The 14,906-nt window shown below is 31.0% G+C and overlaps 1 protein-coding gene across 6 annotated transcripts in view; it reads right to left on the bottom strand.

The window, feature by feature from the left end:
* The window catches only part of LOC114326093 (inactive dipeptidyl peptidase 10), a 396,495-nt gene that overhangs the window by 123,772 nt on the left and 257,817 nt on the right, over window positions 1-14,906 (bottom strand). The gene's annotated exons all lie outside the window — the stretch shown is intronic.

Raw genomic sequence — 14,906 nt, 5'->3', positions numbered from 1 at the left:
CTATTCCACATTATTTGACCAGCCATATACAGGGTGTCCAGAAACTCTCCCGACAAACTGGAAGAACTGGAGATTCTTCAGATAATTTTAAGACAATTTACCTAATTCACCTAGACCGAAAATGCTTCATAAGGGAGCTAGAGCTCTTTGAAGATGGCGTCTTGTAATTAGTTTTTCTTAAATCCTTTCAGAACGCTTCTAGTTAGAAAAACGAAAATTGGTACACATATTTATTATCCAGAAATAAATCGATGTCATCTATTGCGAATTTATAGTACCGGTCATAGGCGCCCGTTGTGGGTAGGGCAACAGTTATTTTATCGCATAACTTTTTTGTCTTTAACTTCAAAGCATTTTTGACACTGGATTATTAAATTGTAAGGTATTCTAGTACCAAAAGGTACCCTTGCTTTAAGTCGGTAGGATGCACCGTTTTCTAGAAAAATCGACTTAAAAATTTTTCGTTTGTTGAATTTGAAAAAAAATTAAAAAAAAACTATTTAGAAAAGCGAAAACTGGTATGTTTATTTATCTTTCAGAGATAAATCGATTTCCTAAGTTGAGAAATTCTAGTACCGGTCATATGCGTCCGTTTTGGGTAAGTCAACGGTTATTTTATCGCATAGCTTTTTTGTCTTTAATTTTTAAGAATTTTTGACACTTCATGATTAAATTATGAGGTGTTCTAGTACTAAAAGTTACTTTTGCTTGAAGTCAGTAAAATACACCGTCTTTTTTTGAAAAAATTTTTCAAATTTTTTTCAAATTCAATAAACGAATAATTTTGAAATCGATTTTTCTAGAAAACGGTGCATTCTATCGACTTAAAGTAAGAGTACCTTTTAGTACTAGAATACCTCACAATGTAATAATCCTGTATCAAAAATGCTTAGGAGTTAAAGACAAAAAAGTTATTCGATAAAATACCCGTTGACCTATCCAAAACGGGCGCCTATGACCAGTACTAGAAATTCGTAACTGATGTAATCGATTTATTTTTGAAAGATAAATAAGCGTACCAGTTTTTGTTTTTATAAATAGAAGCGTTCTGGAGATATTAAGGAAAAACTAATTCCAGGACGCCAACTTCAAAGAGCTCTAGCTCCCTTAGGAAACATTTTCGGACTAGGTGAATTGGGTTAAATTATCTTAAAATTATCTGAATAATCTCCGGTCTTCATTTGTCGGAAGAGTTTCTGGGCACCCTGTATATCACATTGAAAGACATGTGTTTGTGGATTGTTTTTTTAGTGTTACAGATACACTACAAGAACTCTGAAATATACTGTAGTAAACGAAATAGCATATAAAATATAGCTACAATAATACAGGTAACAGAACGCATTAGAAAACCTTCCTTTTCCTAAGTAATAAACATAAAATCTAAAACTGTGGAACCCGTTATTGAAAGAAAATGGACTTTAAAAATATTTTATGATTAACTACGCTTCCTATTTCCGCAAGAGCGTAGCGTAACAACCCAGTATATTGCTTGTGGCATCGTTCGGTGGCTTTAACTAAAAACGGTATTAAAATTTATTTTCTTCTGTTATTACTTTGTCATACACGATTGATTGACGATTTGAGAAGGCTAAATAAAAACTGGATGAGAGCGGCGCGGCGCAGGGTAGACGGGATTGGAAATACGAGGAAGATACTTATGTTCAGCAGTGGACTTTTGGGACTGCTTGACGATGATAACTTTATTTCGTCAGTTAAACTTAAAAAACACAAAACTGTATAACATTATTTCACATAAATAGCTTGCTGTACGAGAATAGAAAAGTAAAGTTAACTTTTCTTTTGCTCAAATTCACGTATTTAGTATATAAGTAAATATTTCATGCTTTTTATCCCTAATTTTTTTACCACTGGCAAAAGGGCAAAAGAATTTAATAAACAATCTCAAATCATAAAATTTATAAATATCAGCTAAGAACCAATTAGATGTAAAATTTATACTGATGGCATCAGTATTAAACAAAGAAGTGAGATATCAAGTACAAAAAGCAAATAGACTGGCAGGATTTCTTGATAACGCTATATGGCGAAACCTACATACATATTAATACTGAGATGGTTTCAAGAATTTATAAAGCCAGTGTAAGACGCATCAGTGTAAGTGCATCAGAAACAAGATCCAACATAGCGACAACCAAAAACTACTGGAAACGGCAGAGATGAGAGTACTGAGAAGAATTACAGGAAATATTCTCAAACATCGAAAAGGAACTAAGACATTAGAAGAAAATGTAACGTACAGTGTATAAATGAATGGACACTAAAAAGAAAAAAAAATGGAATAAGCAGAATGGGAGAGAAAAATGTAGTCAAAATAGCAAGAGAGATAAATAAACAATCGGCAAAAGTATCTGCCGACCGACTAACAGATGGTATGACTATGACAACCTTCCATGAGGTATCAATTCGCCAATGAACAAGCAGAATTGCTTGTCTAACAATAAAAAACTGAAAACGTTTGTTTTCTATACTTCCACAAAATTTATTATATCTAAGTGACTACAGCTGTTTCGGCGGAGTGCCTTTCTCAAGTAATATAGTTTACAATGTGTTTGCCTTTTTAATCTTCAACTGAAGAGGTTGAGGAGTGGGGAGCTGTTTGTCTCGAGTTGGTCATTCAGAATTATATCTGTATTTTTCAGAATTGCTTGTACAGAGAAAGAGAAAGAAGAAGAAGATCCCTGTTAGTTCACAGCTCTATTGTGACAGTAAAATTATCTTCTTAGTAATGTAATGATTGTAAATCAGAAACAAAGGCCAACACAAAGATTCTTTTCTCTCATGGAATATCTCTAAATATGTTCCCCAATTGATCATAAAAAGCTTTGTTTTCATTTTTTGTTTAGACTTAATTTTTACGTTAAAACTGAGTCATAGACAAATAAAATCTGTAATAATACATTTTCGTGTTCATGATAATATAATCTGAATTAGAATTGTTCTAAATTTGAAAATAACAACTACACTTGCTCTAAATGCAAAAAATTTAGTAACATTTTATACTACATTCAAACGAGTAAAAAAGTAAATATTGTTAAAAAAATTGCTATTATGACTACTATACAGTGCATTCATAAAGTATGGAAACGGTCTATTATCTCATGACTTAATTAATTTCAGAGTTAGAGCTCTAACAGGTCGAATTTTATTTTTAAATTATAATTTTTTGACGTATATCCCAATTTGACGTATTAAATGGGAATAGGGGTCGTGTGGTAGCTCATTTGAAAGATGATTAAATTATCTAGTCAGTAATATGAACATTAACATCATTATTTATACCGGGTGGCCAAAAAAATAATTTTTGAATTAAATTAATTGCCGCAAAAAAAAAATAAGTACATGTAATTTATTTAACTCAAAATACATTTTACTACTGTCAGAAAAGAAAAAAAAATGTTTATTTGACAAATAAACATTGCTTTTCGCTTAAATTAAATGATCAAACTGTCACGAGGCAGGTGTGTGGCTGTTTGACATTTAATTTAAGCAAAAAACAATGTTTATTTATGAAATAAACATTTTTTTATTTTATGTGGCATCAGTAAAATGTACTTTGAGTTAAATAAATTACATACATTCTTCTTTTTGCGTCAATTATTTTAATTCAAAAATTATTTTTTGGCCACCTTGTATAAATAATATTGTTAATGTTTATACTACTGTATAGAGAATTAAATAAACTTTGAAATGAGCTACCACATGACCCCTATTCCCATTTAAAAATAAAAGAATGTGTAAGTAGCTTGTACGCACGTAAGAATTTATGCTTCTGTTATATGATTTCAACGAAATAAATATAGTTTCAAAAGGCTATTTGTATTTTATTTAAAGTTTAAACTAATTTTTACTTATAGGCCTTGGGCCCGCATATACAATTATTATTTATGACCACACCGTTGAAACTTTTTGTACTTGTTATTTGGGTGGAGTCGGACAAATTTTGAGCTTGGCGCATTATGGTAGTGGGGCGTTTGTCTGTCAAGCGGTGACGAAGTTGTCAATTTTATGCAAGAAAAAAATTTATTACCACATTGGTCATTCTATTTTAATCAATGGATTTTATCATATAAACAACGAAAACAATTTTGTCGGACAAAAATATTGGGGCATATGACGCGTCGGACACGCTAAATATGTCAAATTTATGAAAATAATAAATTTATTACCACATCGATAATTTTAACGGTATCTATCATAAAACCTTTTTACAATAATGTGGTAACCTTGTCGGACAATTTTCACGGGGCATATGCGCAGTCGGACGCGCCGAAGATGTCAATTTCCTGAAATTTTTTTATTTACAACCATTTTTCCGACAACATTAGTAGGTTATAAGTAATTATATTCTTAATCAAAAAATCAAAGTGTCGGACAAAAATATTGGGGCAACTCGACAGTCGGACAAAAAATTTAATTTTTATTAGTAAAGTATACTTTCAAATTATGCTGGGTTCGTGCATCCCTTATCTTTACAACCATTTTTCCGACAAAAGTAGTAGGTTACAAGTAATTATATTCTTAAACAAAAAATGTAATTGTCTGACAAAAATGTTGGGGCAAACGAACAGAAAACTTAATTCTTTTAGGCTATCGACGAGGAGGTATTATCAAAAAAAAAATTTAAAACAGTGTTTCTCGGTTACTTTTGAATCGATTTAGCTGAAAATTGGTACACACACTAAGTAAAGCATTTAAAAGGGTATGACGCAGATCGGAACCCAAAATTTTCTTAAAAAATTTTCCGACAAGAGGGAAAATTTTAGAAAAATTGTGATCTGATAATGTGTGTACATACTCCTTGAACAACGACAAACATCGTTCTGTATTTTTTTTCTCGAATTAAAAAAAAATTTTCAGCGCATGTATCAGGTTATAAGTAGCTATATTTCAAATCAAAAAATCTAAGGGCCCGACATAAATAGTGGGGCACATCCAAAGTCGGACAAAAAATTTAATTTTTATTAATAAACTATACTTTTAAACTATTCTGGGTTCGTGCATCCCTTATCTTTACAACCATTTTTCCGACAAAAGTAGTAGGATACAAGTAATTATACTCTTAAACAAAAAATGTAATTGTCTGACAAAAATGTTGGGGCAAACGAACAGGAAACTTAATTCTTTTAGGCTATGGACGAGGAGGTATTATCCAAAAATATTTTAAAACAGATTTTTTCGGTTATTTTTGAATCGATTTAGCTGAAAATTGGTACACACACTAAGTAAAACATTTAAAAGGGTATGACGTAGAGCTGTACCCAAAATTTTCCCAAAAAAATTTCGGACAAGAGGGAAAATTTTAGAAAAATTGTGATCTGATAATTTGTGTACATATTCCTTGAAAAACGACAAACATCGTTCTGTAGTTTTTTTTCTCGAAATAAAAAAAAATTTCCGACACAAGTATCAGGTTATAAGTAGTTATATTCCAAATCAAAAAATCTAAGTGTCCGACAAAAATATTGGGTCAAATCCAAAGTCGGACAAAAAATTTAATTTTTATTAATAAACTGTCTTTTAAACCTTACTGGGTTCGTGCAACCCTTACCTTTAAAACCATTTTTCCGACAACATTAGTAGGTTATAAGTAATTATATTCTTAATCAAAAAATCAAAGTCTCGGACAAAAATATTGGGGCAACTCGACAGTCGGACAAAAAATTTATTTTTATTAGTAAAGTATAATTTCAAATTATGCTGGCTGCGTGCATCCCTTATCTTTACAAACATTTTTCCGACAAAAGTAGTGGGTTACAAGTAATTATATTCTTAAACAAAAAATATAATTGTCTGACAAAAATGTTGGGGCAAACGAACAGAAAACCTAATTCTTTTAGGCTATCGACGAGGAGGTATTATCAAAAAAAAATTTTAAAACAGTGTTTCTCGGTTACTTTTGAATTGATTTAGCTGAAAATTGGTACACACACTAAGTAAATCATTTAAAAGGGTATGACGTAGATCGGAACCCAAAATTTTCTTAAAAAATTTTCCGACAATAGGGAAAATTTTAGAAAAATTGTGATCTGATAATTTGTGTACTTACTCCTTGAACAACGACAAACATCGTTCTGTAGTTTTTTTTTTCGAAATAGAAAAAAATTTCCGACACAAGTATCAGGTTATAAGTAGTTATATTCCAAATCAAAAAATCTAAGTGTCCGACAAAAATATTGGGTCAAATCCAAAGTCGGACAAAAAATTTAATTTTTATTATTAAACTGTCTTTTAAACTTTACTGGGTTCGTGCAACCCTTACCTTTAAAACCATTTTTCCGACAACATTAGTAGGTTATAAGTAATTATATTCTTAATCAAAAAATCAAAGTGTCGGACAAAAATATTGGGGCAACTCGACAGTCGGACAAAAAATTTATTTTTATTAGTAAAATATACTTTCAAATTATTCTGGCTTCGTGCATCCCTTATCTTTACAACCATTTTTCCGACAAAAGTAGTAGGTTACAAGTAATTATATTCTTAACCAAAAAATATAATTGTCTGACAAAAATGTTGGGGCAAACGAACAGAATACCTAATCGTTTTAGGCTATAGACGAGGAGGTATTATCAAAAAAAAATTTTAAAACAGTGTTTCTCGGTTACTTTTGAATCGATTTAGCTGAAAATTGGTACACACTAAGTAAAGCATTTAAAAGGGTATGACGTAGATCGGAACAAAAAATTTTCTTAAAAAATTTTCCGACAAGAGGGAAAATTTTAGAAAAATTGTGATCTGATAATTTGTGTACATCCCCCTTGAACAACGACAAACATCGTTCTGTAGTTTTTTTTCTCGAAATAAAAAATAAATTTCCGACACAAGTATCAGGCTATAAGTAGTTATATTCCAAATCAAAAAATCTAAGTGTCCGACAAAAATATTGGGTCAAATCCAAAGTCGGACAAAAAATTTAATTTTTATTAATAAACTGTCTTTTAAACATTACTGGGTTCGTGCAACCCTTACCTTTAAAACCGTTTTTCCGACAACATTAGTAGGTTATAAGTAATTATATTCTTAATCAAAAAATCAAAGTCTCGGACAAAAATATTGGGGCAACTCGACAGTCGGACAAAAAATTTATTTTTATTAGTAAAGTATACTTTCAAATTATGCTGGCTGCGTGCATCCCTTATCTTTACAAACATTTTTCCGACAAAAGTAGTGGGTTACAAGTAATTATATTCTTAAACAAAAAATATAATTGTCTGACAAAAATGTTGGGGCAAACGAACAGAAAACCTAATTCTTTTAGGCTATCGACGAGGAGGTATTATCAAAAAAAAATTTTAAAACAGTGTTTCTCGGTTACTTTTGAATTGATTTAGCTGAAAATTGGTACACACACTAAGTAAATCATTTAAAAGGGTATGACGTAGATCGGAACCCAAAATTTTCTTAAAAAATTTTCCGACAATAGGGAAAATTTTAGAAAAATTGTGATCTGATAATTTGTGTACTTACTCCTTGAACAACGACAAACATCGTTCTGTAGTTTTTTTTTTCGAAATAGAAAAAAATTTCCGACACGAGTATCAGGTTATAAGTAGTTATATTCCAAATCAAAAAATCTAAGTGTCCGACAAAAATATTGGGTCAAATCCAAAGTCGGACAAAAAATTTAATTTTTATTATTAAACTGTCTTTTAAACTTTACTGGGTTCGTGCAACCCTTACCTTTAAAACCATATTTCCGACAACATTAGTAGGTTATAACTAATTATATTCTTAATCAAAAAATCAAAGTGTCGGACAAAAATATTGGGGCAACTCGACAGTCGGACAAAAAATTTATTTTTATTAGTAAAATATACTTTCAAATTATGCTGGCTTCGTGCATCCCTTATCTTTACAACCATTTTTCCGACAAAAGTAGTAGGTTACAAGTAATTATATTCTTAAACAAAAAATATAATTGTCTGACAAAAATGTTGGGGCAAACGAACAGAAAACCTAATTCTTTTAGGCTATCGACGAGGAGGTATTATCAAAAAAAAATTTTAAAACAGTGTTTCTCGGTTACTTTTGAATCGATTTAGCTGAAAATTGGTACACACACTAAGTAAAGCATTTAAAAGGGTATGACGTTGATCGGAACCCAAAATTTTCTTAAAAAATTTTCCGACAAGAGGGAAAATTTTAGAAAAATTGTGATCTGATAATTTGTGTACATACTCCTTGAACAACGACAAACATCGTTCTGTAGTTTTTTTTTCTCGAAATAAAAAAAAATTTCCGACACAAGTATCAGGTTATAAGTAGTTATATTCCAAATCAAAAAATCTAAGTGTCCGACAAAAATTTTGGGTCAAATCCAAAGTCTGACAAAAAATTTAATTTTTATTAATAAACTGTCTTTTAAACCTTACTGGGTTCGTGCAACCCTTACCTTTAAAACCATTTTTCCGACAACATTAGTAGGTTATAAGTAATTATATTCTTAATCAAAAAATCAAAGTGTCGGACAAAAATATTGGGGCAACTCGACAGTCGGACAAAAAATTTATTTTTATTAGTAAAGTATACTTTCAAATTATGCTGGGTTCGTGCATCCCTTATCTTTACAACCATTTTTCCGACAAAAGTAGTAGGTTACAAGTAATTATATTCTTAAACAAAAAATATAATTGTCTGACCAAAATGTTGGGGCAAACGAACAGAAAACTTAATTCTTTTAGGCTATCGACGAGGAGGTATTATCAAAAAAAAATTTTAAAACAGTGTTTCTCGGTTACTTTTGAATCGATTTAGCTGAAAATTGGTACACACATTAAGTAAAGCATTTAAAAGGGTATGACGTAGATCGGAACCCAAAATTTTCTTAAAAAATTTTCCAACAAGAGGGAAAATTTTAGAAAAATTGTGATCTGATAATTTGTGTACATACTCCTTGAACAACGACAAACATCGTTCTGTAGTTTTTTTTCTCGAAATAAAAAAAAATTTCCGACACAATTATCAGGTTATAAGTAGTTATATTCCAAATCAAAAAATCTAAGTGTCCGACAAAAATATTGGGTCAAATCCAAAGTCGGACAAAAAATTTAATTTTTATTAATAAACTGTCTTTTAAACCTTACTGGGTTCGTGCAACCCTTACCTTTAAAACCATTTTTCAGACAACATTAGTAGGTTATAAGTAATTATATTCTTAATCAAAAAATCAATGTCTCGGACAAAAATATTGGGGCAACTCTACAGTCGGACAAAAAATTTATTTTTATTAGTAAAGTATACTTTCAAATTATGCTGGCTTCGTGCATCCCTTATCTTTACAACCATTTTTCCGACAAAAGTAGTAGGTTACAAGTAATTATATTCTTAAACAAAAAATATAATTGTCTGACAAAAATGTTGGGGCAAAAGAACAGAAAACCTAATTCTTTTAGGCTATCGACGAGGAGGTATTATCAAAAAAAAATTTTAAAACAGTGTTTCTCGGTTACTTTTGAATCGATTTAGCTGAAAATTGGTACACACACTAAGTAAAGCATTTAAAAGGGTATGACGTTGATCGGAACCCAAAATTTTCTTAAAAAATTTTCCGACAAGAGGGAAAATTTTAGAAAAATTGTGATCTGATAATTTGTGTACATACTCCTTGAACAACGACAAACATCGTTCTGTAGTTTTTTTTTTCTCGAAATAAAAAAAAATTTCCGACACAAGTATCAGGTTATAAGTAGTTATATTCCAAATCAAAAAATCTAAGTGTCCGACAAAAATATTGGGTCAAATCCAAAGTCGGACAAAAAATTTAATTTTTATTAATAAACTGTCTTTTAAACCTTACTGGGTTCGTGCAACCCTTACCTTTAAAACCATTTTTCAGACAACATTAGTAGGTTATAAGTAATTATATTCTTAATCAAAAAATCAATGTCTCGGACAAAAATATTGGGGCAACTCTACAGTCGGACAAAAAATTTATTTTTATTAGTAAAATATACTTTCAAATTATGCTGGCTTCGTGCATCCCTTATCTTTACAACCATTTTTCCGACAAAAGTAGTAGGTTACAAGTAATTATATTCTTAAACAAAAAATATAATTGTCTGACAAAAATGTTGGGGCAAAAGAACAGAAAACCTAATTCTTTTAGGCTATCGACGAGGAGGTATTATCAAAAAAAAAATTTTAAAACAGTGTTTCTCGGTTACTTTTGAATCGATTTAGCTGAAAATTGGTACACACACTAAGTAAAGCATTTAAAAGGGTATGACGTAGATCGGAACCCAAAATTTTCTTAAAAAAATTTCCGACAAGAGGGAAAATTTTAGAAAAATTGTGATCTGATAATTTGTGTACATACTCCTTGAACAACGACAAACATCGTTCTGTAGTTTTTTTTCTCGAAATAAAAAAAAATTTCCGACACAAGTATCAGGTTATAAGTAGTTATATTCCAAATCAAAAAATCTAAGTGTCCGACAAAAATATTGGGTCAAATCCAAAGTCGGACAAAAAATTTAATTTTTATTAATAAACTGTCTTTTAAACCTTACTGGGTTCGTGCAACCCTTACCTTTAAAACCATTTTTCCGACAACATTAGTAGGTTATAAGTAATTATATTCTTAATCAAAAAATCAAAGTGTCGGACAAAAATATTGGGGCAACTCGACAGTCGGACAAAAAATTTATTTTTATTAGTAAAGTATACTTTCAAATTATGCTGGCTTCGTGCATCCCTTATCTTTACAACCATTTTTCCGACAAAAGTAGTAGGTTACAAGTAATTATATTTTTAAACAAAAAATATAATTGTCTGACAAAAATGTTGGGGCAAACGAACAGAAAACCTAATTCTTTTAGGCTATCGACGAGGAGGTATTATCAAAAAAAAATTTTAAAACAGTGTTTCTCGGTTACTTTTGAATCGATTTAGCTGAAAATTAGTACACACACTAAGTAAAGCATTTAAAAGGGTATGACGTAGATCGGAACCCAAAATTTTCTTAAAAAATTTTCCGACAAGAGGGAAAATTTTAGAAAAATTGTGATCTGATAATTTGTGTACATACTCCTTGAACAACGACAAACATCGTTCTGTAGTTTTTTTTCTCGAAATAAAAAAAAATTTCCGACACAAGTATCAGGTTATAAGTAGTTATATTCCAAATCAAAAAATCTAAGTGTCCGACAAAAATATTGAGTCAAATCCAAAGTCGGACAAAAAATTTAATTTTTATTAATAAACTGTCTTTTAAATCTTACTGGGTTCGTGCAACCCTTACCTTTAAAACCATTTTTCCGACAACATTAGTAGGTTATAAGTAATTATATTCTTAATCAAAAAATGAAAGTGTCGGACAAAAATATTGGGGCAACTCGACAGTCGGACAAAAAATTTATTTTTATTAGTAAAGTATACTTTCAAATTATGCTGGGTTCGTGCATCCCTTATCTTTACAACCATTTTTCCGACAAAAGTAGTAGGTTACAAGTAATTATATTCTTAAACAAAAAATATAATTGTCTGACAAAAATGTTGGGGCAAACTAACAGAAATCTTAATTCTTTTAGGCTATCGACGAAGAGGTATTATCAAAAAAAAAAAATTTAAAACAGTGTTTCTCGGTTACTTTTGAATCGATTTAGCTAAAAATTGGTACACACGCTAAGTACTACAATTAAAAGGGCATGACAAAGAATTATACACAAAATTTTCCAAAAAGATTTTCCGACAAGAGGGAAAATTTCGGAAATTTTTTTTAAAATTTTAGAATGTTCTCTACAAGGCGGAACCCGACATCCGACGCCCTGAAGGGCACTAAGGGTTATGAGAAAGAAGAAGAAGGAATGTTCTCTACGTTACGTCCTTATAAATATTATAAGGTGTATTTCTACAAATTTTCAGTTTGATCTATGTAGATCTAACCGAGAAAAATTGTTTATAGTTCGCTTTGGTCTCCTTGATGCTTATTATTTTTTTATATCCCAGAGAACGGCTGTTCCCGTACATGCGACACTATATTATACAAGAAATTTTCGATTTTCTAAATGTGACTGAATTGAAAAAATTGGGCCAAATCCAATCTTAAAATATAGGCAAAGAGATATATGTCAACCATCCATTTTGGTCCAAGGGTGTGGATTTTACGTCCCATTTAGAGTCTGTTTTTCGTTCTCGTCCCCAAAACTTCCAAAAATTTCGAAAATTTAAGTCCGACTTTACAGCTTCTTATAGTACTGAACATTACCTTTCCAAAGCATGTTTAATTTTGAAAATTCTTCTCTTCTTCTTCTTCTTCTTCTTCTTCTTTCTTTTATATAGACATTACTATGTCTGTTTTTCAATGTGCCTCCAGTAAGTTGTCATTCCACCTTTTTCGTGGTCTTCCCACTGATCGTCTTCCTATTGGGGAACCTTCTCTGACCGTCCTTACTACTCTATTTGTTGTCATTCGGCTTATGTGGTCGTTCCATTCTACTCTTCTGCTTTTCACCCCATAGGCGTAACCAGGGGGTGGTTTTGGGGGTTATAACCCCCATTTTGGATGTACTTTGAGCTCTATACGCTTAACACAATTATTATTCCATACCCCCAGAGACCTTCAAGTAGACGTAACTCCCCCTTAGGATCATCCTGGTTACACCTCTGTTTCACCCAGTTATTAATGTTGTCCACCTTGCATCTCCTTCATATATCTGCACTTCTAACTCTATCCCACAGCGTCTTACCATCGATTTTTGGCAATGTTTTCATCTCTGCTGTTTCTATAGCATTCTTTTTGTCCTTTCTGTATCAGGTTGTGTTTCTGCCGCGTATGTCATTATTGGTCTGATGACTCTTTTGTAAATTCTGCCTTTCACTTCTTTTCTGGTGTTTTTATTTCTCTATATTGTTTCATTCAGGCAACCTGCGGCTCTGTTTGCTTTATTCACCTGATCTTCCACTTTTGTTTCGAGCTTTCCGTAGCTGCATAGTGTGATGCCTAGATATTTAAACTCCATGACTTGTTCTATTATTTGACCCTCCAGCTCTAATTTACACCTTATTAGATCTGCTGTTATAACCATGCATTTAGTCTTTTTTAGGGAAATTTACATGTTAAATTTTCTAGCGGTTATATTAAATTCGTGCAGCATACGTTGTAAATCATCTTCACTTTGAGAGATTAGTATTGCGTCGTCTGCATAGCAGATTATTTTAAGTGGTTTTTCTCCCATTTGGTATTCTTTTTTTGTTCTTACTTTTTTTATTATTTCGTCCATGATCAGGTTGAACAACAGAGGACTCAGGGAATCTCCCTGTCTTATCCCATTGTCATTTTGAAAATTGTATATACCATTCAAAAGTTACCGATCTCAGAAATTTTATTCAATTTCTATTTAAAAAGGGAAAAATGTTTTGTATGTGTGCATGTTTGTGGAAAAGTTATACCGATCTGAATTTCTTTTCTATGTTTCAAGAGGGGGTCAGGACCGATTCAGAACCGGTATAGCTTGTGACTTTCGACCACCCATAAGCCAGCTATAGGACTTGGTAGGTACAAAACGGCATATTTTTTGGGGGTATATATCTTGGGTTCAAGGAGAGACAGGAAAACCGAAAATACACTAGTTGTAGTGGTTGCGACGCTAAATTTAATAGAGCAATCAAGTTCATTTACCGGTCATTCCAATATTTTTTTATTCTATTTCGTATAGTGTATATTCGATGGACACTAGATCATTTGAGAGATAATGGTAGAAAGACGACCATTTATCTTAACTAGACCAGGGCGCATCTGTAAAAATATTAGTACATTTGGACGTTGAGAGGTGACTCAAATTTTTTTGCAGAAATTGCTTGAAAATAAATCAAATAATAATATTTGAGTTATCCTCCCTCTCAAAAAGGTCCGGAACATTGTTTAAATAATCAAAATGTCAAAAAATTAAGGAAAAATTCGATTTTTTTCTTGGTTTTTTGATTATAACTTTAAAAGTATTCATTTCCGGAAAAAGTTGTACTGACATAAAAGTTGCGTAATTAAATTTCCTACAATATAGAATTGGTTAAAAATTTAAGAAATAGTCACCCTTGTTGCAAAATAGCAATAATTATGAAAAAAAACATACAAAAACAAGTATTCGCATTTTACGTTTTTCAACCATTTATGCTACACTTAAGACCTCCATATTTCACCCTGAAAAATTTTATGATACAGTAAAACAACACTGTAAATTTCATTAAGATCGGTTCAATAGATTTTGCAAAATAAAATTTGCAATCCAGTTTCATAAAAAAAATTCATTTTTTCAAAATGTTACAGGACTGAAAATAAAGCAGATAGCAAGTTGAAATTTTTTTTTGCATATAGAAGTGTACTATACCTTTCATTTGCAATTTTGCAAAATTAAAATCGCTTAACACCACGGCGTCAGGAATTTTTTTAAATAAACATTAATTATTGGTGCTACGCGCAGGTCAGCGGATAGGTTGCTCTGATTGGGCATTCCAATGACCTTTGATAATGATTGATACATTTTAATTATTATGACATTTCGATATAAATAAATAAATTTGTTTATTGCAAAATAAAAACACATACTCTATCCTTTGAAATAACACTTTTATTAGCAAAAACTTTCTTTGTTCATATATTTTAACTTAAATAATAAAAGTTTATTATTTTTAAACATATGCAATTGTTTAAACAATATTTCACAAACAATAATAAAATAAGTTTGATTTTTGTGGAATTAAAAAATTAAAATACAATAAAATATAGAGTAAGAAAATAATATATTAGATAAAGATTGGAAGAAATTTTGGTGGAAATCAACCTGTGTGAATCAAACACCGCTGTCCTGCGCGTAGCACCAAAAATTATTGTTTATTTCAAAAATTTTCTGACGCCGTGGTAATTAATCGATTTTAATTTTGAAAAT

Source organism: Diabrotica virgifera, chromosome 9 (genome assembly GCF_917563875.1).
Source record: "Diabrotica virgifera virgifera chromosome 9, PGI_DIABVI_V3a".
In the NCBI taxonomy this organism is placed as follows: domain Eukaryota; kingdom Metazoa; phylum Arthropoda; class Insecta; order Coleoptera; family Chrysomelidae; genus Diabrotica; species Diabrotica virgifera.
This window is presented reverse-complemented; position numbering and strand designations above follow the sequence as displayed.